A 24,350-nucleotide genomic window follows, 5' to 3' on the forward strand; every position below is an offset into this window, starting at 1 on the left:
GGCCTTGGATTCGCTATTCTCCTGTCTCAGCCTCCCAAGTCACTGGGATTACAGGGATGTACCACCATGCCTGGCTTGGGCAGTCTGCTTTCTGCTGGGTCCCAGTGGTCCCAGAGCACTGACACATAGTAACAGGTACCTGATACATTTTGGTGAATGTATTTATTAATGAATGAGTGAAATGGAGTTAGTAGGAAGTTAAGAAGAGGTGAGGCTGGACTAAGGAAGGAGGCTGGGAAAGAGGAGCTTCAGAATGAAGGTCTAGAGTCTGTATGGAGCTGGGCTGGAAGGGCGCATTCAATAGGGCAGAGAGAATGCGCCTTCTGAGTCTCCAGAGAAGCCAGGTGTGATTTTGGGATGCAGCAGTCAAGCATTAGGACCCCTTCCCCTGCTGGGAGCTGAACTGCTGTCTCTTGCAGGTAGGAAATCTGAGGGAGCCTGCAGATTCAGGTCTCTCTCACCTCTCCAGACCCTCACATCCTGGAAGGGCTACCAGCCAACTTCCACAACCCAGACTCTCAAATGGGAATCTGTTTGGTGCAATACAAAGGATTGAACCCAGGGATGATTTGCCACTGAGCTACATCCCCAGCCCTACATTATTATTGTTATAATTAGTAGTAGTATGGGGGGGGTGTACCAGGGATTGAACTCAGGGGCACTCAACACTGAGCCACATCCCCAGCCCTATTTTGTATTTTATTTAGAGACAGGGTCTCACTGAGTTTCTTGGCACCTCACTTTTGCTGAGGTTGGCTTTGAACTCGAGATCTCCCTGTCTCAGCCTCCCAAGCCACTGGGAGTAGTCGTATTTTTTGAGACAGGGTCTTGCTAAATTGCTGAGGCTTGCCTCAAATTGCGATCCTCCTGAGTCACTAGTTTTATAGGTATATGCCAACGTGCCCTGCTTAAAAGGGAATTCTGGAAGGACTTCAGTATTTGGGCCATTTCAGAGAGGTTGTGAAGGGAGGATCTGATTCCTGAAGCTTCAAGATGGGATATTTCTCAGCTGGCATCTCCTCCCCTGTCTCTAGTGCTACTGAGTACATGGCACTACCTACACCTCAATCTCCACTCCTTAGCCTTATATTATGGAACTGTAGAAGGGAAGTTTCTTGGAGTTGAAAAAGATCTGAGTTCAAAACAGACCCTACCACTTTTCAGCACAGAAACCTGGGGCCCACTTAGTTTTTCCAAGTCCCCCATTTCTTATCTCTACAAAGGAGCGATAATCCCCACCTTGCAGTGTTGCTGAAGAGTTAAACAGGATCAGGTGTGCGGTGACCGCCTGGGCTCTCATTCCTGCTCTCACTTCTCTCACCCACTAGCTGTGTGATTTGGGCCAGTACTCCCTCTCTGGGTCTCAGCTTCCACATCTGTCACAGAACAGGGCTGGCTCCCATAATCTTGAAGGCCCCTTCCAGCTCGGACTTGCTTGGTTCTATTCTGGGCAGGCAGCCCCACCTCTGAGGAGGGGGGACGTGAACATTCTTTCAGCTCAGATTCAACCCAGGCACATGCTTGCCCAGCCCCATCCCTCACATTTAGCCTGTAGCTGTTGCCACATTAGCCACACCCTTGGCACCAGGCTATTCCCCCACCCCACCCCACCCCACTTGCCAGGGCCACAGGTGGGTGGCTCCATTCTTGTGGCACTGAGGGAGGATGGGTGGACAGAAGAAGAGGATGCGCGAGAAGACAGAAGGGTAGAGGTGTGGGAGGCGTAGGCGGTGGAACGGGCGGGGCCCTTGAACCCAGAGGAACTCCAGCTCTGCCCCTTCCTAGGGATATGTCCCTGGGCTAGCCTCTTAATAGCTATTTATGAACTAATAATAATAGCGATTTTTAAAAAACCCGTCGGATTGCTATGGGGATTTTTAAAAAAGAATACCTGACAAGTCCGTGAAGTGCAGAGTTTTGTTCTCTGGGGAGGTAGGAACGCAAACCCTACCCCAACCCCGGGAAGGAAGAAGTTCCACCAAGGTCCTGTGGGGGCGCTTCGGCGACTTTTCCCGGGCGGGGCGAGAGAGACCCGCGGCGCAGCCGGAGCCAGCTCCCCTGGGATTGGCAGTCTGGGGTCCTTGGCCAGGGGAGCCCCAGCGCACCGAGCTGGGAAGGCTGCGGCCCAGCCGGCCCCCGCCCCCATCTGCACCGCCTTTGCCTCGTACAAGCGCCTTTGATCTGCAACCTTCAGGGGGATTAAGAGCCTGAGAGCCCTGCTCCCCGGGGTCCCCCGCTCCCTGCCTCCCTCCCTCCGGGCTGACCTCCCAGTCGGCGGCCCGGGCTGGGGGGCTGGCTCCGCCGCCGGTGGTCTCCGCCGCTCGGGCCGACGCGCCTCCGGGCAGGCCACTTGGATTACGGGGGCAGCCGACGCGGCTGGCCGCTTCGGGGAACCCGGGGGGCTGGGGGTGGGAGGCGAGGGATGGGGGCGGGCGCCTCCTGGACATTTTGGCCGAGGAATCTGTGTAAAGTGTTTTAAAAGAAAAACTCTCCGGAGGAGGACGTAACCTTTTCTTAACATCTGGGGCTCAATTAGCTAATGACAGCAAAGCCTTCTCCGGTGTCGCTGACCCCTGGGCAGCAGCCCGGCTCCCCCACCCCCGGTATTTATACAGCTGCGGCCCCTCGCTGGGACAGGGGCAGGGGCTTGGCTGGGTTATCTCGGCGGAGATCCGCCGCCCACCCCCAAAAAAGAGAAAGAAAAGGCTTAGTACAGGGTCCCACCCATCAGCTTCTCACCCTCCTGGTCTCTGCTCACTCTCTTCCAGCTCTCCTCCTTCCCCTTCCTCCCCTATCTTCTCTCCTCCTCCAACTGTGGCCTCCCCTCTCTCTTTCTTCTGCTTCCCTCCATTCTCTCCCGTCTGCCAGTTCTGCTCATCCTCCTGGGCTTCCACTCTGTCCCCATCAGCTCTATCTCCTCCCTTTCTTACCCCTTGCCCAGCCTGCCTGTCTCTTTTCTCCCTCTTTCCGTCTTTTCTCTCTCCCCAGCGGCCTCCCCTCAATTTCTGGCTCTCTGAATAGCCCTCTTGTTCCCCCTCTGGGTTCCTGTCTCTCCCTCTCATTCTAGTACTTCCTCCCCACCTTTGTCTCTCCCTGCCTGTCCTCTGAATGCCTCTCTGTCTGTCCCCGCAGAGGTGTGTTCTGTCCTGGCTGCCAGGCAGATACCTCCAGGGGAGCAGGCCTAGTGCTGAGCCATCTGTGGGCCAGGCATCCTGCCCACCCCTGAGCTAGGGAGGACAGTGACTTAGACACTTGGGGGTCACAAGTGTGGGATGCTTTGGGGAGCTGAGTTTAAGGGCTGTGTTTAAGGCTGCCCATGGTTAGAGGCAGAAGGGGTCCCAGGGCTTCCCTAAGATACCTTGCCATACCAGCTTCTGGGAGGTTCTTTCCCGGCCACTTCCCCTTCCCACTCCCCCTACACCTGCCTGTTTTGAACCCAGGCACAAGGGCAGATATACTCCCCCCCCCATTTTAAAATCCAGTTCATTTTAGATATACATGACAGTAGAGTGTATTCTGACACAGTATACATACATAGAGGCTGATATAATTTTTTTCCTTTTTGTCTTTCTCAGAACAGTTAAAACAGGCTGGAGACTGAAAAAAAATCACCAATACTAAGGAAAAAAGTGATAAGTGCAGAAGCTATTAATAGCACAAAACAGTCATGTCCAAAGGCAGTGCAGGGTTGCAAACAAGAGCACAGGACTTGGAATGAAAGGAGAAGGGTTCAGCTACTAACTCCATTCTTTAGATAAGTCTGTAATCTTGAGGGAGTCACTTAACTTGGACCTCAGTTCCCTCATGTACAAAATGAGTATAATAATTGTTAGTAAACGATTACAAAACATATTGTTGGTAAAAATGGTAGGCAGTGGAAAATTTTTTTTAAGGTATTTGCTTTTTGTTTCCTAGAGAAAATCTTGGAGTTTATGATTTTTCCAAAATTCTACCTCTGACTCTTCCAAATATACTGAAGTTATCATAGGCTCTAACGAAGAATGAAGATTTCAGACCCCTTTTACAGAAAAACACAGACATCAGCAACGTTTAAAAGCAAGTGTCCCAGAATTCCTGAAGCCCTTGGTTAATGCTGCTTGGAAAGACCCTCTTAGACTCTAGCGGATGCTTGCTGGATCCTCAGGAGAGCTAAATGAAAAGGGTGCTATGGCCCCATTGTACACTCGGGAGAACAGAACTGTCCCAGGACCACGCACTCACGAGACAGAAACACAGCTAGAACCCAGGGTCTCGTCTCCAGGACACGGAGAGTTTCTTCCCTCAGTAAGGGATGGAAGAGAGCGGTTGGAAACTTTTGGTAACTGGCCCTGGGCAGCCGAGGGCAAAGCCGCCGCCACCCTCCGACCCCCGAGCCCTGCTGCTAGTCCGTGCGGGCCGGAGGGGCCAGGGGAGCAGAGGTGGGCTGCTGAGACCTCACCGCTGCGGCGCCCGCGCTTTCTGGCGCCCCCAGGACCCACTCCCCGCGCTCCGGGCTTGCTGCCGGCACCGGATGGAGAGGCCCGAGGAGGCTTAATTTGCAGGAAGACAGCCTCAGCAGATCTCGTCGCCGGCAGCCCAGCGCGGCTGCAGGGGTCGTACTGCGCTCCTCCCAGCACCCCTCCCCCGGGCCCTTGGCTGGGCGAGAAACCGAGAAGGTGGCAGCAGAAACTGGAGCCCCGGCGCCGGGGCGGCCGCGAGGGGCCTCGGCCTCGGAGAGCTTTGCTGCCTCTTGCCAAGGTCAATCAAACCTTCTCACAATTCCGCGGCGCGCGCCGCGAGCGCAGGCAGCTGGGCCCAGGGGAGAGGTGGGCGACCTGGGCTGCGCCTGGCCTGAGTGAACCTTCCCGCCCTCTCCCTGCAGGTACTAAAGGTTCCTGGGCCCGGAAAGGCTAGGACTAAAAGGTGGGACCCAGGCGGCTGGGTATGTGTGACCCATCCAGGCGGAAATGGATACTAATCAAGGATGTATTTTGCTAATATGCACCTGGCTGGGTGCTAATACGCACCAAGACTGAGAAAGGGTGTCCCAGAAAGCCGGAAACTTCCCGAAGCACTTGAATCACTGATTTAAAAAAAAAAAAAGACAACCCGCATTCTACTACTCGCCTGTAGTGCGGCCATGGGGAAGTTACATGTGGACGTTTGGAGCTTTAGTTTCCTCCTCTGAAAGAGAGAACACGGGTTAAGTTTCTTTCCACGCCCAGGCACTGTCAGCAAAAGATGGCAGTCCCAGCCCTCAGGTTGCTCTGGAGGATAGATAAGGTTTGAGACAGCGGGAGGTGTGTCACAGGGCAGAGTCCCGCGGGCCAGGCCGCAGTGTCTGAGTCAGGAGCACCGGTCCCAAGAGCTTGTGGCCAGATTGAGGTTCAGGAGGGGTGATTGGGCGTCGAAGCAGTTGGGAGATGGTATGGGGGCGAGGTAGAGCAGTGCGCATTTTATGATGGGACCCACCTAGCTTAGTCAGAGGTTTGGGGAGGGGGAGGGATTGGTCTAAGATGTCAAGGAAAGAAAGGAGAGATGAGTGATGGGGTCACTACAGGAAGAAGTCTGAGGGGCTGGGAGCCAGCATACAAGTGGGAAGGAATAGGAGGAAGCAGGTTGGATGGTGGGTAGGAGAAGGAGGAGAGGAGGGGGAAACTGGGACACTGTGACCTAGAAGGGACACTCTTGATTGGCCTTAAGTCAGTGTTGGAGGAGGCCTCAGTGTTGTTCATGGAGTGGGGAATAAGTGAAGCTGGAAGAATCCTCCATGGAGAATCAGGAGAAGTAGAGTATGGAGGAGGGAAGCTCTGCTGAGCGTTGATGCAGCTGAGGTTGGATTACAGGAATTTGAAAGCAATCTTTAAGAACCTTTTGAGGGGATGGGAAAGAGTTGGCGTTTGCTACTTGTGCCTTTCTATACATTGACTCATTGAATTTCTACCATTGCAGTGTGGTAAGTATTACTAATCCCATTTTATGGATGGAGAAACTGAATCTCCAAGTGGTGAAGAACCTTATGGTCACTCAGCTGGTGATGAAGAGTTGAGGGTGTGGTGTGAACCTGGTCTGTGTACATAGCAAGGCTGCTTCTGTGGAGCTTCACTGGGCAAGGGTCTTGACCCTAGGACTTCCACTTTCCTTGCTCCTTCAGGTGTGTCCATTCTGGAGCAATGATCTATCTAGATGGAAGGATGGGACTAGGTTTTTAACTCAGCTCAGCCTGCCCTTAGGCAGCCTGAACTTGACCAGAAGCTTCCACCACCTGAGAGATCAAAAGGTATATTTTGTTCTGCAACATGCTGTTTCTCTCTTAATATTTCCATGCTTATATATGCAAGTCTCTTGTGCAAAGTTGTGTGGTGCTGCTTTGCTTAGATATCCATTTATTATTTATCTATTTTTTAATCTATTTTTATCTGGATTTAGCTATTATTTATTTATTATTTATCTATTCCTCATTATTATCATTATTTATCTTAATCCTTATTACTGGACACAAACACTGCTTAGTGAATATCCTTCCAAGAATATCCTTATACAGACAGGAAGTATTTCTAGAAATTAGATCCCTACAAATGGCGTCAGAATCAAGGATATGCTTGTTTTAAATTCTTGTAGATCTAGATTTCTCTCCAAAGAGCTATATCAATTTACATTCTCTCTACCAAACTATAAGTGCCCATTCCTTGCCACTGAAAAAAATACATATATGTGTATATATTACATATAAACATATTTATATGTAATGTATATGTTTGTGTGTGTTGCCAATCAAGTGAGCTTTTCACTTTTGTTTTATTTATATTTTCTTGAGTCCCTGCAGCTCAGCCAAAGAACCATCAAGCTAAAAAAATTTAAAAAAAAAAAAGCATTGTTTATGAAGAATTGAAGAAGAGCATAACAGTGACTGGTAGGGATTTAGGGCAGCTCTGAGGAAGAACTTTCTGCTTATGCTCTAGGGCGGATCTTATGCTCTAGACAATGTCTGGCTAACTATGGTCTCACAGCTGGCAGTCAGCTACTTATTGGGTAAAGCCTGGCTCCCCACAGACAACAAGCTGCACAAGACAGAAGATAGGAGGTTTTGGGGCACAGGAAGGAGTTCAGCTTCCTTAAAGGAACCAGGGAAGTTGAGAGTCTGGCTCTGGGTGCTAAATGAAAACTGGGAGGTCCACAGTGTGAGGAGAGGAAGGAAGGGAAGAGAATAGATTTCCACACTGAGTTTGACAAAGGTGGGATTGGGTGTGACAGAGGGCAGTGGCCGTACACCTTATCCCATATACACCTCCGTTCCAGCCATCAGTAATAATGGCATAGCTAATAGTTTTGAGAGCTTTCTGTATAAGGCACTTCTGTTTTAATTTATTGAGTAATCTTATCCTCACAACAATTCTATAAGCTAAGTGCAATGATGATCCCTGTTTTATAGATAAGGGCATGAAGGCATGGGCTTACGTGGCTCACCCAAGGTCACATAGCTAGGAAGTGGCCAGGCTGGGATTCTAACTTGAGCCCTACGGCCACCGGACAGAAAGTTGTTGAGCTAGACTTTGCACTCATATCCATTTGAACCAAAGGCCCTGCCACGTCACCACAGGGTCTTCCCCAACAGAAGGAGAGGAGCAGTCACATGCCACAGAATGGTAACTCCTAAAAGGCAATTGGGAAGCAGTTTGAGAGGTGGCTCTGGGGAAGTGGCTCCCTTACCTATAACTAGAACAAGAACCCTTCTCCACATCCCACACCCTTCCCTGCTCCCCCACCCACCTTACTGCCTATATATGCACGTCTGGCTTAAGTAAAACATGGACAGATATCCTGGACAGAGCTTCTTTTGAAGGGCTCCAGTCAGCATCCTGGTTGACCCAAGGAGGACTGTCATTTCCCCTTATGGTGCTATCCATTAGCTTAAGCACTGCCCTTTCCAAGAGTAAGTGTAAAAGCACAAACTGTCCTTGAACCTGGCAACACTTTGGCAAGGGTACATCAGAGTCATTCGTACCAGGCTGTGAGTTGATTTGTCAGCTGGGACAGTTTTTCTCCTGTGAGGCCATCGCCTTTCAGAGTTCCTAAGTTCTTGGAATATGTTTTAAATTTGGATTGAAATTTCAATAATATCAAAATATTTGAGCAGTTATAAAGACAAAACTCTTTGAAGTTAAACAGTTTCATAGACTAGAACTTTTAGATCCTTAAGTTAGCACCGCTCAACTACAGGTCTCTGAACTTCTGGAAGTTCACAGATGGGGGACCTGTGAGAATGGCTTCTCTTCTAAAAGGTATTTTACTACGCAAGTTTGGGAGATACTAAACAGAGTGACCTCTGTCATAATGGGCCTTTCTAGCCCTGGCACTGTGAGGGCCAATGTGCTGGGGCCTGAGAGATCTGGGTTCTAGTTTTGGCCACTTGACCACAGGAGGTCTAGGTTTCTTCAGGTGTAAAATTCACTCTTTTCCACTTTGCAGCCTTCTCTAAGGACTGCTATTTGGGTCAACCCTTTAACCTCTTTCCATTTGCCCAACCCCAGAAAGGCTAAGTGTGGACCCCATTTCCCTAGTTTTTTTTTCCTTTGGGACTTCTCATGGAAGATGAAATTAAATGCCTTGCTCTTTAAGTTAAGGAAGATTATATGTCTCTTGCCGTTCCTGATTTACCAGGCCCATCATTCTGTCCTAGAAGGAAATTGGATTACTCTGACAGAATGTGTTCTTTGGAAGGCAGTGCTGGTTATTACCTAATTCCTTATGACCTAGTGTTTGCAGATTGATTTTTTGACGACGTGTCCCAGTAGTTTTCTATTATAGCAGCTCAGTTGATAGGCCCAGCACTTCCAGAGGCATCTGCTTTCTCCTGGGTTTAAAGAGAGGCAGGGACAGGCTGCCTGGGTCTTTCTCTTGTCTCCAGGTCCCTCACCATAAATCCCCTCAGAGTGAGAGCTAGTGATTTGACTCCAGCTTGGGCCAATTCCTTAAGTACCTCAGCATGTAAGTCGTCAGGGCCTGTGGATGCGCACACGCAGTTCTTTCCTTATCCTCTTGGCTTGCTGCCCTCTCATGATTCCGCACGGTGCCTCTTTCAGTTTTCAGATCACAGCTGACCTTTTTAGGCTAAGAAAAAATTAAAAGCCTCTGCTTTTTAGTGTCATTGCTTTATAGACCTTCTCCCCAGCTAGAAGCCAGCCAACAATCTCCTTAACCCCTTTCTTGGGCCTGTTAGAGTCAGAAAATGTTTTTCTCATTCTTTTGCTGCCTGTGCAAGTTATATCTCATTTCTTTTTCTGAACGACTCCTGATTTTATCTCCACGGCCTTTTGTTATTTCTTTGTATGTACCCCTCCTTCGTAACCTGGCCTATTTCCACTCTCTCTGGCATGCCCATTATCATTTGAGTTCTCTGGGAAGCTCTCTGCATAACTAACAAGGAATCTCCAGGTTCCTTTTAGCTGCTTTATTCATCAGGAGAGTTTCATTCTTTCCTGAGTTTGGTTGCCTGATGTGGAAATGCCCAGTTCTCCTTGGAGAGTGCCTGTGCTTCTCCAGCTCAGTCTTTGTGCTTTTTCATCTTGGTTCCCAGAGCCTGGTGTGCAAGACATTCATCAAGCACCATATTTGAATCTCATTCAAATCCCTGCTTTTCTTTCCTTCTTGTAGGTGGTGGTGGCTTTTCTCTGTGCCCCCTTGCATTCTCCAGTGCCTTTCCTGTGTGTATCACACCTAGTCAGCACTCCCCAGGACTCAGGCTCAGTAACCACTGGGGAGGAGATCAGCCTCTGCATTTGGTGCCTGGTGCCCAGAATGTGGGGGGAATAATTATGGGGAGTGTTAGGCTGAGGGCATATCTCCATTCATGGTCCCATTTGCTCATTCTCAGAATTCCCTATTCCCTCCAGAACTCCTGTTTTTGCCTGGGGCCCTGCCAGCTCTAGGCTCATTGGGTGGTTGAGCTTTCCAGAAAGTCAGATTGTTAATGGCCTGGAGGACTGTTCCAACTAGCAAGTTACACAGACCTGATGTCAGGTTAATTCCGTAGAAGGTGGTGAGTGCAAGGCATGAAGACAGGCATGTTGGTGAAGCGCTCCACCTTTGTGCTGGAAGAGGCTGCTCTGTGAAGTCAAATTCAAGCTGGGTCATTTTAAGTTAGGAATGTGTTTGTAAGAAGGGGGAGGTAAAAGGTCATTCCAGACAGACAGGATGTGCCATGGCAGAGAGGGCCATCTGGGACTGGCCACATGGCGCAAACAGAGCCTCTGTAGCCTGTGAAAGCTCATGGTCTTTCCATTGGTCTGCACAGATCCTGTCAAGATGGCCCTGTCAAGGTCTCTATGCTCCCAGGGTTGTCTGCTCTCATCTCCAAAATTGCCTCTTATGGGAAGGCTTTCTCCATTGACCTGGTCAACCCTGAGAGGAAGCCCGGGATCTGGAAGCTCATCCCTTCCCTTTTCTTTCCTAATGGCTAGGACAGTAGGAATACTCCACAAATCCTTTCCAGGCTCCCCTGATGCAGGGCTGATCTCTTCTACTGCAGGATCCAGCTAAATATCTTCTACATTGTAGATTAGATTTTTGTCTAGAAAAGCTAGACAATACAAATTAGCAAAAATGTTAAAAAACAGTCTTAAAAAAACATACATAATCCCATCATTAGTAAATCGAAAAAATTGACATTTTCATATATCTCTTCCCAGATGTATAAAATTTCTTTTAACCAAATAGGTAGTTGATAACATATGGGTATCTTTCAGAAGCACCTACAGGTTTACCCCATAATTTTAAATAACTATGTAATATTCCACTGCGTAATTAACACTCAAACCTGGAAGCTTGAGAAGGAACTGAATGAACAAAAATGAGGAAGGGCCACAGTAGATTCCTCTTTTGCTTCTTCCTTGTTCCTTTGGAGCTCAGTGTCTTGAGGACTGTAGCAAGTGCACTGGTCCTAGGGTCAGGGGACAGGAGTTTGAATGCAGTCTCTTCCACTCACATGTGTGGGTGTAGGATCTATCCACATGCCTCCCGGGCCTCCTCTTATTTGACATTTTTGAAGCATTTAACAATTAGATGGCCCCCCTTCCTGACCTCTCTCCTTCCTCCAGCCTCTGTGATCACACCCTCTGGACTAGCACTTCTCCTATATTTCACCTTTTCTTTTTAGTTTCCAGGACTGGAACCTTTTCTTGCAGCACTTGGATGTTGGTATTCATTCCCCAGGGCTCTCTCCTTGGCGCCTCCTTTCCTGTCTTTCCACCTCTTCACGCTCTGTTTGTTCCCTTTGGATGACCCCTCTAGCTCCATACATCTGATGGCCAAACTCTGTCTGGCCCACCTTTCTTTCCTGAAATCTAGAGCCACATGTTCAATAGCCCAAAGAGCATCTGCATCCGAAACTCAGTATTTCCACATCTGAGCTCATTTTCCCTTCTCCTGACTGTATCCACAATTCCTCCTGGGGTCGATGTCTCTGTAGCTGGTACCAATCATTCAACTAGCAACTGGAAGTCATGTGGGGTCTCCTTTCCCTCCCCCACCCCAAATCCAGTCCCTGAAAAAGCTTCTTTCCGGATTATCCCAGCGCTTTCCTCCAGCCCCATCTCCCTCCATGCCCACAACAGCCTCCCTTCAACCTTGGCTCTTCTTCCTAGATCCTGCCTTTGGCCTTTGCAATGTTTCTACCTTTTTCTTACACAATCCGCCCACCACAATACTTCCGTAAAAATTTAGGTATAATTTGCATATAATAAAATGCACATATTTTAAATGTACAATTTGATGAATTTTAATAAATACACTACTATATCTACATGACCACCACTCCCAAGAAGATACAGAAAATTTCCCTCATGCTTAGCATTCTCCATGACCCTTTTTGATCAGACCCCTTTCCCATGGGCAATCTTTCCTCCAGTTTTTTCCATACATTACTTTTGCCTTTTCTATAGAACTTTTCATAAACAAAATTGTACAGTTTGCATTCTTTTGCTCAGCAAAATGTTCTTGAGATTCCTCGATGTTGTCACCAGAATTATTTAAAAGTGAGTATGTTTTTAAGCCAGTCTCCTGCGAAAACTTTTCATTGCACCCCCTCCGCCCACCCAATCATCGAAATTCCAGGCCTCTGAGTGATTTGGCCTCATTTCAAATACTGTCTGTGTTAGTTAGTTTTCTGTCCCTGTGACAAAATACCTGAGAAAATTCAACTTAAGGGAGAAAAGGTTATTTTGGCTCATAGTTTCAGAGGTTTCAGACCATGGTCAGCTGGTTCCCTCACTTTGGGCCCAAGGAGGAAAGGTATGGCAGGGGGAGCTGCTTATCTCAAGGCAGTGAGGAAGCAGAGGTAGAGGTGGAGGCAGGTGAAGGGGCCAGGGACAAGATATAGTCCCCAAGGACATGCCCCCAAGGACTTATTCTCTTCAATGAGGTCCCACCTCCTGCATTTTCTACTTCCTCCCGATAGTCCATTCAAATTATGAACTTATCAATGGATGAATCCATTGATGAGATCAGAGTCCTCTTGACCCAACCATGAGCAACCACACCCTCTACACATGAGCCTTTGGGGGACATTCCAGATCCAGACCATAACACCGCCCACATGTCAGCTTTAACCTTTAGGAATACTGAAGCATTTGTTCACCTGTGCAAACAGAGCCTCTCATAGGTTGAGTCCTGTGGCTGCACCCTCTCCTCTCCAGGCGGGTTTGCCTGGTGAATCCTACTCATCTGGCAGTACTCTGCTCAGACACAGATTCTGTGAGTCTGCCTCTGACCTCTTCCCACCCCCAGGACAAAGAGTCTATCAGCTTTACTATAAAGGACTGTATCCACAATTCTAGTCACCCCTGAATCCTGCCCTTTATCGATGGCATGGGTTCCTTTCTCAGGATGCCTCCCACATCTTGCACGTTAGTTATCATTGCAGCCTATGTGCTGTGTACTGCTGTAACCCCTTAGCTATGCTCAGAGGGAGCCAAACATTTGTTCTGTTTCCAGAAATTCTTCCTGGGGAAGCCATTCCTTGTCATCTTCTTTGTTCAAGCAGCCATGTGCTTGGAGATATCTTTGCTAGTGATTGGTTGAGGAGTGGTCTAGTACTGGCTAAGAAGACAGAAGAAGAGCATTTGAAAGGAGCTTCTTTTATCCCTGAAAAAAAGAAATGAATGGTAAGTGCTTCCTCTCATGTCTTCCCCTTTCCTCTTGTTTGGGATACTGTTGTGTGAGGATGTAATGTTTGAAGTTGTAGCAGCCACTAGTAACTGAGACAAAGGTAAAGAAAAGTACAGAGATTTCGATCCAGTGTGCTGATACTAGTGAGAATACCACCTTCCAACTTCCTATTATACGAGGCAATTAAATGACTTTGCTTAAGGAACAATTGGTTGGATTTTCTGACATTGGCTGCTGAAGATTTTATTTTTATTTTTTTGGAACTGGGGATTGAACCCAGAGGGGCTTAACCATTGAGCCACATCCCCAGCCCCCCTTTTATATTTTTAGAGATAGGGTCTTGCTGAGTTGCTTAGGGGCCTCCCTAAATTGCCGAGGCTGGCTTTGAACTTGCAATCCTCCTGCATCAGCCTCCAGAGCTGCTGGGATTACAGGTGTGCACCTGTAATTACCGTGCCTAGCCCTAAGGCATTCTTAACTGATAAATTTTGTGAGTAAGCTTTTTATTTTGAGGTAATTATGTAATCTGTGCATTTTTATGAGATTGCAAGTCACAGAATATCCAGACGATGGTGCGCAGAGCAATCTGCAGTTTTCCTTCTAGAGGCCATACCATGCCCATCTCCAGTGGGCCTCAGGGAGCTTCCCCTTCCATCCTTACCTCTCAGTCCTCTGACCTCTTGACCTTCTCTTATCAAAGAAGGAAGGTCTTCCTCCTCCGTGCTTCTGCTTCAGGCTCTTGGTCCTCAGGTCCATCTGCTGTCTCACTCATGGGAGCTAGGGAGAGGAAGATTCAGATCCTAGACTATCTTAGCAACACACAGAAAAGGTATTGTAGAAAAATTTTGTAGAAAAATTGAAAGTCGGTTTAGTAACAACCCTGGTCAGGACCACACAGTTAATAACAGAAGAGCCCTTAGCCAGGTCTTCCCAAACTCACCATCTTTACACTTCAACACCTGGCCTCCCTGGGGCTTTAATAATGCCATTTGAAGCAGGTGGCAGTGCCCTATTGCTTTGGGTGGTAGCTGTGAACATGCACTCTTGGGTCTCCTCCTGCGGGGAGTAACCAATGAGGCCCAGCTGCTGTGGCCTCGCTTCCTACGGCTGCATCTCACCACGCATTGAGCACAGCAGGGACACTGAGGCAGGACCCTGCTGGTGAGATCAGTCTCCTCCTCCTCCAACTGTAGCTGCAGGATTCCCTATTGGCTGAGTCTGAGGCTCTGACCACCCAACACTTCTTCCTTCCCTCTTCCTCCCAGCGGTCAGACTCACACTGAGGTCCAACAGTTCCCTCCTCCTCTGGCTCCCTTCCCTTTTCCCTTCACAGATGTTTTCCCCAATAAATCTCTTGCAAATCTAATCCTGTCTTGGGGGCTGGCTTCTTAGAGGACCTGAACTAATGTGCTTTGGTTTTTTAAATCCCCAAGTCAACCTGGTAACCTGTATATAAAGCACCTGGCATGGACTGGTGTGGGAGTAACAATGTCCATGCTTTGAGACTGTTCCTATCACCAGTGGGAGCCAGACAGACCACCCTGTGACTGGGGGAATATGTGCACACCTGGAAATCTATATATTCTGAGGTTCAGAGAGGCTGAGGAACATACCTGTGGGCACAGCGCTCAGGCCCAAGTGCCCACAAACATGGATGCACAGAATGGGGAGACAGAGGCAGGGTGGAGAGACACAGGGTCAGGATGCGGTATGGGGCAGGCAAAGGGCATAGGAAAGCAGCCCCTTCCTGCCCCTTCCTGTTGACTTCCCACAGTTGGTCTGTGTGTTTTGGTGTCTTGGCAACTGGCTGCGAGGGCTGGAAAGTGAAGCTAAACCTTAGGATACTGTGGGCAGCTAGACAGGCCTAGACAATCCCAGGTTCATGACCTCTCAGCCTCCTAGCCTCACTCCAGCCTGCAAGACAGCAGTCAGTCCAGCCAAGCCCTCAGCCATTGGGAAATGCCTTTCTTGGCTCCGTCTCACCGTCTGTGAAGCCCATTGGGCTCACCCTTGCCCATATTAGCGCTGATTCTGGAATGCTCTCTTCTCTGCTTCTATTTGTCTCAATTCTCTCCAACTCTCAAGCCAAATTCCAGTCTCACCTACTCATGGAAGGCTTCCCTGATCTCTCCAGTCCACAGAGGCCCTTTCTTCCTCTGGACTCGTCTAGCAATCACTGCATTGTCTGGAGCATTTGGACTTAGGCCCCACTCAGTGCAACAAGCTTCTAATACGTGTTAGACACTGTGCTCAGAGCCACATGCTTATCCAGGTACTTGGGCTGAGGCTCTGTAGACTCAGGGGAGCAGTGGATGGTTCAGCAGCTGGGGCTTCTTCATCGGGAGAGATTCTCATCCACTTCCACGCTAGGCAGGATGGAGGATGTGAGTGGCAGCTTCTGGGAGACTTGGATTCTGAGTCCAGGCAGGTCACTGGGTCTCATTTTTCTCAGCTATAAAATGAAGATGATAGTGTCTACCTCCCAGGCTTGTTCTGAGGACAAGCACATGTAAGGTAATGCATGTGAGGTAACTAACACAGTGACTGGTGGGGTAGTTCCTGACCTTTCTCCCCACCGGCACCTACCCTGGAGTCTCTCTGTGTAAAAGCACTGTGTTCCCACACTGCTCAAAGCACTCACTGTCTTGAATCTAAGTTAAAGAGGTCTTCTGGAAGCTCGCTGTCCGGTGCTTTCTGCACTTGTTCCATTTCATCTGATATCAGAGAAGTTCAGAGAAGTCGAGGCCCACCCAGGTCCCAGAGCTAGTGAATACTGGAGCTGGCTCAGCTTTAAGCTGAGATGTAAGACAGACCCCGAGTGCACAGGGAGCTCTTGGGCGAGAGGCCCTGAGACTGTGAAGAGTCAGTTTTGTCCAATGAATCCTACAAACAGTATAATGCCATCCCAGTCACAACATGGGCTTGTTTTTCGGTGAAATTTAATAAGCCACTTCTAAAACTAATCAGGAAAAATAAATTGTCAGCTGGGCGCAGTGGTGCATGCCTGTAATCCCAGGGGAGATTGAGACAGGGAGGTTGAGATAGGGAGGTTGAGACAGGAGGATGGTAAGTTCAAAGCCAACCTCAGCAATGGTGAGGTGCTAAACAACACAGTGAGACTCTGTCTCTAAATAAAATACAAAATAGGGCTGGGGATGTGGCTCAGTGGTTGAGTGCCCCTAGGTTCAATCCTTGGTACTGCCCCCCCCCAAAAAAAAAAAGGAAAAACAACTGTCAGAATAGCCAAGAAATATTTGAAAAAGTACAATCAGGATAGACGTGCCCTATCAGACCAAAACAGTACCAGGCAGTATTAATGGAAATTAGTACTAGTTAAAATTAGCGCTGGAGAATGAATGGCACAGACTTGAATGTTATAAAAAGGGCTCTCTCCTGGGCACCACAGAGCACACCTGCAATCCCAGCTATTGGGGAGGGAATAGCCAAGACAGGACGATGGCAAGTTTTAGACTAACCGGGGAAACAAAGTGAGATGCTGACTCAAAATAAAAGATAAAAAGGGCTGGGATGTAGCTCAGTGGCTTAGTGCTAGAGTTTCTGGGTTCAATCCCCAGTACTGGGGAAAAAGAAGTTTTCTTGTATATAAAGGAATTCAGTATATGATAAACTAGCATCTAAAGGTAATAGGACAAAATTTCAATTATAAGATGAATAATTCTGGAGATTTACAGCATAGTGGCTATAATTAACAATACTGGATTATATATTTGCCATTTGCTAAGAGAGTAGAATTTTTTTTCTGGTACTGGGGATTGAATCCACGGGTGCTTTACAACTGGGCTACATCCCACAGTTCTTTGTCTTTTTTTAAATTATGAGATAGGATCTTACTAAGTTGATTAGGGCCTCACTAAGCAGCTGAGGCTGGTCTTTAATTTGTGATCCTCATGCCTCAGCTTCCCAAGTCACTGGGATTACAAGTGTGTGCCTCTGCACCCAGTGAGAGAGTGGACTTTAGGTGTTCTCAACACACACACACACACACACACACACACAGAGGTAACTATGTGAGATGATGAATGTACTAATTAACTTGATTGTAATAATCATTTTACAATGTAATGTATATCAAATCATCACATTGTATACCTTAAACATAGAATTTTAATTTGTCAATTATACCTCAATAAAGCGGGGGGGGGGAGTAGGGAAAGATGAACTTTCAATAAATACTGTAGCCACAATTGGTTATCTTTGTGGAAAAAGACATAAATTTAGATTCCTGCTTCACACCATTCACTAAAATAAATTCCAGATGGATTAGAGAGCAAAATGTAAAAAACAAAGCTATAAAACTATTAAAAGAAAATATAGGAGAATTTATTTGTAACCTTGGGGTAGGAAAGACTTTCTTTAGCAAGACATAAAACACAGAAACCATAAAGGAAAAGATTTGATTATATCTAAATTTAATACTGCTATATGACAAAAGTCACCTTAAATACTATTAAAAGACGAGTGACAGACTGAAATAAGGTCTCCACAACGTAGGCAACAGAAAAGGATTAATGTTCAGGATCTATAATGAATTCCTACAAATAACAAGTAAGATATAAAACAATCTAAAAGAAAAAAAATGAGGGACAGGAACTGGTGGTTCACCTAGGAGAAATAGGAAATAACCAATAAGCACATGAAAACATGCCCAGCCTCACTAGTAATCAAAGAAATGAAGCCAGGCATGGTGGTGCACACCTCTAATCCCAACAGCTCAGGAGGCTGAGGCAGGAGGATCCTGAGTTGAAAGTCAGCCTCAGCAACTTAAGGAGGCCCTAAGCAACTCATTGAGATCCTGCTCTAAATAAAACAAACAAACAAAAAAAAAATGGGCTGGGAATGTGGCTCAGTGGTTAAGCACCCCTGGGTTCAATCCCCAGATCCCCCAAAAATAAAAAGTAAATTCAAACAACACTGAGTTAATATTTTATACCTATCAGATGTGCAAAATTTTAAAAAAGATTTATTATAGCCAGTGTTGGGAAGAATCTAAGGATAATGAACACCTTTATTGCTGGTGGTAAGACTGGAAATCCTTGCGGTATTTGTAGAGCACAATCTGGCAATGCTTATTAAAATATAAAATGCCCAAACCCTTCACGGGAGCAATTCCAAGTCCCTGCCTGGAGAAATGCTCCAAATGTATTGGGGGGGGGGCATGCTGGTGGTGGAAATGGGAACAATTAGAAACAGTGAAAATGCTCATTGGTAGAGAAAGGGCTAAAACATCTTTGAGTGTGTATACTGGTAATGGTTTTCTGAGATCTAAACAAATGAGGCAGCCCTCTACATCCTGAAATGAAAAGGTTTCATTACAAGACAAAAGCAGGTCCTAAAACAATATGGCTCTGTGTATATAAACATGAATGCACGCTTCAGAACTGTGTTTACATAAACATAGATGCACACTTCAAAAATATTCTGGAAGTGTATATACTAAACTGACAATCCCAAGGGAGGGGAGGGGAATCGTATGGGAGCTGGGGGGTCTTTATCTGAATTATTTAATTTTTTTGCATGAGAATGTATACATGCATTACTTAGGTGAGAATACAATTAAAATTTCTAGAAAAACCAACTGTGACTCATTGTGCAGAGACTTATGCCCCTAGTTTCCAAGCCCGACTCATTGCCGCTGCCCTGGGCCAGTTGTTTAGATTCCATGCCTGTTTCCTGACCGCACATGTCCCTGAGCCCCGGCCATCTCCACTATATTAAGCTCTTAGTCTGAGTTCTTGACCTGTGCCATTTACCATCTTGAATTCTGGTGCTTATCATGGGTCAGGAAAAAATGGGAATCAGGCATGGTCATAGCCCCAGGAGAACACATGATTCAGTAAAATAAGAGCTTCACAAAAGATTTGGTTGGAAAAAGCAAGGAGGTCTTCCTAGGGGTGGTGGCATTTAATCTGGAGTTGAAAGATGGATCATTATTATTCTAACTCATCTTCCTGTTTATGTTAAAAACCACCATTTTTGAATAACAAAGAAAATAACATCACCCATAGCCTAACCCAACAATTTCTGTGAATTTCCTTCAATTCTTTGTCTACAAGGCCCATGTCATTTAAGTATGTAATGCAAATAATGCGTTTGAATATTTTTTTTAAAAAAATGTTATATCATGATCCTTTTTGACATTACTAAGTGTCATAATGGCCGATTTTCATGTTGAATGCAGTGGTGCATGCCTGTAATCACAGCTTCTTGGGAGGCTGAGGCAGGAGGATCTTGAGTTTGAGGCCAGCCTGGGTGACTTAGTATGACTTGGTTTCAAAATAAATACTAAAAAGGGCTGGGGATGTAGCTCACTGGTAGAGTCCCTGGGCTCAATCTCTGGTACTGAAAAGTACTACTAATAATAATGATAGTCAACTTTTAATGGTTGTGCATTATGTCATCCAGTGAATAGAAGACTATATGACCTATGACATAAGCAACCATTTCCTGTTGTTTGTTGTTTAGGTTGTTTCTTATTACTAATGCTGCAGCGAACATCTTTGAGCCTGTAGGGTTTTTTTTGTTTTTTTTTTTTTTTCAATTTATTTTTTTCATCATCCTTTTGGGTTATTTCCTTGGAACAAATAAATTCTCAGAAGTGGAAATACTGGGTTAAAATTTATTTACACTTTTATGGCCCTTGAATCATGTTGCCAAATTGCTTCTTAAAGTGTAGTTCTAGAATACACTGAGGGCTTTGTTAGGCAAATATGAGAGGCTAGGAATTGGATGGGGGGGGGGTCCCAAGTCCAGGAAAAAGCGTGCATAAAGGTGCATTGACCAGGACAGATTTCTGCAGTTTATCCCATCAATGCCGTGATATGACCAGGATGTAGAATTGTATGGCAGTTTCTATTGGTTGACAAACTAAGAATCTCAATTTCCTTTGTTGTTATTCTCCCACTGCAGAAGGTAAAAGACAGATAATCTCTTTCTCAGCTTCTTTTGCATCTAAAAGAATCAATGTGACTCCATTCTGGGATCTGGAAGGAACTCCCTTCCTTCCATCCACTCCTCCTTCCTTCCTTCCTTTTTAACAAATTTATTAAATTTTTCACCTGGGAAGTTGAAGGTTTTTGGTGTCTTGGTTAAAGGGGAAAATGTCTTCTCTCCTTCCTGCCCTGAATGTAGATATAATGCCTGGAGCTGCAGCAGCCACATTAAGTCTATAAAGTCGGATGAACAGGAGGATAAAAAGCCAACACACACATAAGGGGAACAGGAAGAAAAGACAGAAAGAAACTGAGTCCTTGATGGCATCCCTGGAGCAGCTGAATCAACACCACTAACCACATACCTCTATCTTCTTATGTGGGAAAAATAAACCCTTATTTGATTAAACCATTGTTATATTTTTCTATTATTTCCTGTCAAAAGCATCCTAACAGATACAGGACTCACTACCATACCTGGTCTCTCTCATGTAGCACCCGGTATGCAGACTCCTGTGCAGTTAAACACGAGTTTAATCCTGTCTCTTGGGCCTGGGGACATGGACCTCTGCAGCCAGGCTTTCGGCCGACTGCCCACTTACCCTCTGGATAGAATCCTCTTCCTGGCTCTGCATGCTCCCAACAGATCTCAAAGTCTGAGATCTGCTCCTATAGTCCCTGAGCCCCATCTGTTTTCTCAAGAGCAGCCACCAGGCCATGATCTTGTGGTCAGGATACGCAGGTCACTGGCTGTCTTTGCGCTTAAGAGAATCTTGAGCCAAAAGTTCCAGATTCATTTCTGGCTGGTTCCTTTACCAGTTATTAACTGTGGTCAAATCACGTCACCTCTCTGAGCAACAGTTGCCTCATTTGTAAAATAGGGACAATTGGGGTTGTTTGTAAGATTTAGAGTTGCAACTCTGGTAATATGGTGTCTGTTATGGTTTGGATGTGAGGTGTCCCCCAAAAGCTCACGTGTGAGACAACACAAGAAGGTTCAGAGGAGAAAAGATGGGCTACAGCCTTAACCTAATCAGCAAATTAATCCCTGGTGGGATTAACTGAGTGGTAACTGGAGGCAGGTGAGGTGAGGCTGGAGGAAGTGACTCACTGGGGGCGTGGCTTTGGGGGTATATATTCTGTACCTTAGGGGTGGAGACTCTCTGCTTCCTGATCACTATGTGAGCTGCTTCCCTCCACCACATTCTCCTACCATGATGCTCAGCCTCACCTTGAGCCCCGAGGAATGGAGCCAGCCTTCTAAAGACTAAGATCTCTGAAACTGAGCCCTTAAATAAACTTTCCTCTTCTACAGTTGTTTTGGTCGGGTCCTTCAGTCGCAGCAGCGAAAAAGCTGACTGAAACAGTGTCCCACAAATGTCTTCCATCTGAAGACTCAGAGAGGGGCATCATGGAACCTATCTGGGGGGTGCTGTAGTATGTTGAGTCTCCATCAAGGTGCATTCCAGCAGCCACATGGCCTCTGTGGAGACCTGAAGCCAGGAGTGACAAGGTTCTTCTCCAGTCACTTGAAATGGAAATGACAGCCAAGGATTGTCCTGGGGCAGGTGACTCTCTGGGTCTGGGATTGGTCTGTTTACCATAGTCTGCTCTATAGGTCCCAGTGGAAAGTAGGAGCCTCTGTTTCTTGGCCATGGGGCCTGCAGGGCCTGCTGAGACCTCTGGAGCTGGTAGTGCTGTCCCCATACTCCCAGGGTAGAAATGGAGCTCTCTTGCTACCCCTTTGACAGACCAGAGTCAAGGTCAGCCTGCTCACTTTCCTCCCATGCAGTGTGCAGCTCAGGAAGGGAGCAGGCCCCAGGTCTCTCCTGCACATTCCCTGCTGAGAATTTGAGGACCAAAAATTTGTAAGGCCAAAATGAGAGCGTAGCTCAGTCAGAGGAGTTTTTCTTTGGCTGGCCATGCTTCTTTGAAAGCCCTTATCGAGGAATAAAGATGAAATCCACCAGAGGCTTAATGAATCATCTTACTTGGAAGGAACACAAATGTGAGCAACAGGGCCACCCTGGACACACGGAACAGAGCCAGGAGAGCTTTCCCCAGTAGCTGAGAGATGGCCACTGTCTTGAGCCCCAGGGCAGAAATGGAGAGAGGAAAAGGGCGGCCATGGGCGAAGTTACCTGCCTTGAACAAATTCTCCCAAGCCAGCAACCTTTCAACCATTTTAAAATTGAGTATAGCTGCACGCCAATTAGTGAAACCAGAAAGAAAAGATGGAAACAGATGCAGGGTGAAAATAAATCCGGGACCTCTGAGAAGAGTGATCAGAGGGCAGCTTGCTATGTCACTCACTATCCCCTGCCCCCAGTCCACCAGCAGCACAGGCCCTTCTCCTACCCCCCCACCATTTCCCCAGATTTCCTCATGTCATCACCCACCTCTTGCAGAACTCTCTTTAATAGTCGCCTGTGGCCTACAGGAGTATAGGGGGCCACAACTCACTGCCCCCAACCTTCCTCATTCAACACCCTCTGAGAGAGCCCTGTGCTTCTTTGCATGCTAGTGCTCACTTTGCTCCTGTGTCCCTATCAAGGAGGGGCCCATCAGGGGCCACTTTGTCACTTGAGGCCGGCAGAAGACAAGGGGGTTAGTTCAAACCCTTGTTCTGCCCATCTGTGATCTCAGTCAAGGTATTTAATCCCCCTGAGCACGTATTTCCTCACCTATAATATGAGTCTGGTGCTCTCTACCTCTTAGGCCTAATCAGAGATGCAGAGCACCTATTTCCTTGTCTGGCACACAGTAGGCCATTGATAAATAGTGTCTATTAGCATATAAAAACCATTAAGACACATAAAAGCATAAGGGACAACAACATTAACAATGATTGGAGTAATTACCCCCCTCCTCCTTCCCCCAGGCAGAAGGAAGCCGGGGGGAGTGAGGACCGTGAGATCCCTCCAGCCCCAGGACCTGACTTCTGGTAGAGCCTTTCCTGTTGCTCTCTGGCAGATGGTCTCTGGCTCATTTCCACAAGGCGATTCAAACCCCTGGAGATGGCTCAGCCCTGTTTTCAGATAGGGAGCTACTCTTGCCTACTCCATAATAATCAGGGCTATAAGACCACTTCTTGGGGCTGCCACAGGAGCTACTCCGAGACACCTCAACCCTAGCAGCCCCATGAGTGACCCCTCCTCTGCTCTGCTTGGCTAAAGGAGACCCGAGCTTCTGTGTCCCCAGGGATGGTGCCTGTAGGCACTGCACCTCAGGAACCATGGCCACACCATGCACAGAAAGCCCCTTTTCTTCCCGCTCAGTGTCTGCCGTGTCTCCATGGGCCCCAGGCTGGGCAGGCTTAGCCTCTCAGCTGGATCTCCTTTTCCTCCCCCACCTCCTCCAGGTTGTTGGGCATGGAGGACCACAGGGGACCTTAATTTCTCCCGCTTCTAATCAGCACAGCTGGGAGAACCAGCAGGCAAGGGCAGGAAGAGGTGAAAGGCCACGGGCCTAATCTACAAGCCACCCAGTCACCAGAGCCTGGCTTCCCTACTAACAAGCCATGGAGCAAACAAATTATCTTTGTTGTTCCTGGGAAATCTGCAAGTACTTACCCGTGTAATTAGCATCTGTGCCTCGTGCCGGCAGTTCAGGTGAACAGGCCATGGCTGCGCGGTGCCAGGCCGCCTGTAATCAAAACCAAAGCGGCGGCCAGGGTGCTCTCTGGTGAGGACGATGTCAAACTCAATTGGGGCCTCACCTGGGACGGATTCCCTGGGAGCTCTGCGCACACGGAGGCGGCTTCGTAGCCAGAGGAAGAGGATGGGAGGAGGGGTAGCCCAGTCTTTTCTACAAACTTCCCTGGCTGTCCAAATCTGGGGCAGATGGAGGGCCTGAGGTGGGCCCCGGGGTCTGCATTTTAGGAAGCATTTTAAGTGATCCATGCACATCCAGAGTTTGGAAAACCCTGATATTCTAGCATCATCCCTAAGAGGGGTAATGTTGGTAAGGGCCTTGGACTGGTTGCCTATTAGGTCCTGCATCTACTAATGTTATTCTATTTAATGTTCACCATGTGTCTTTGAGAAAGGTGTGAATATAGACCCTTGATGGGTGAGGAAACTCAGGCTCAAAGACAGTAAATGCCTTGGTCAAAGTCACATGGTATCAGGACTGAGTCAAACCATCTCCAAATCCTATACTGGTCCCTTCTCCAGTTATGTCCCACTTGAAGCCACTTGTCCCGTGCAATGTTAAGTGGAGTCTCCCTGACGTTGAACACGGAGTGGCAGTTCTCTC

The 24,350-nt window shown here is 47.4% G+C and overlaps 1 long non-coding RNA gene across 1 annotated transcript; it reads left to right on the plus strand.

Annotated features, from left to right (window-relative positions):
* The first annotated feature begins 9,480 nt into the window (after positions 1-9,480).
* On the plus strand, positions 9,481-20,502 carry LOC120883962 (uncharacterized). The gene is made up of 2 exons (XR_005726107.2): positions 9,481-13,139; positions 20,293-20,502. It is a non-coding gene; the product is annotated as an uncharacterized LOC120883962 (long non-coding RNA).
* The last annotated feature ends 3,848 nt before the right edge of the window (positions 20,503-24,350 follow it).

The sequence above is a fragment of the Ictidomys tridecemlineatus genome, chromosome 3 (assembly GCF_052094955.1).
Source record: "Ictidomys tridecemlineatus isolate mIctTri1 chromosome 3, mIctTri1.hap1, whole genome shotgun sequence".
Classification (NCBI taxonomy): Eukaryota; Metazoa; Chordata; class Mammalia; order Rodentia; family Sciuridae; genus Ictidomys; species Ictidomys tridecemlineatus.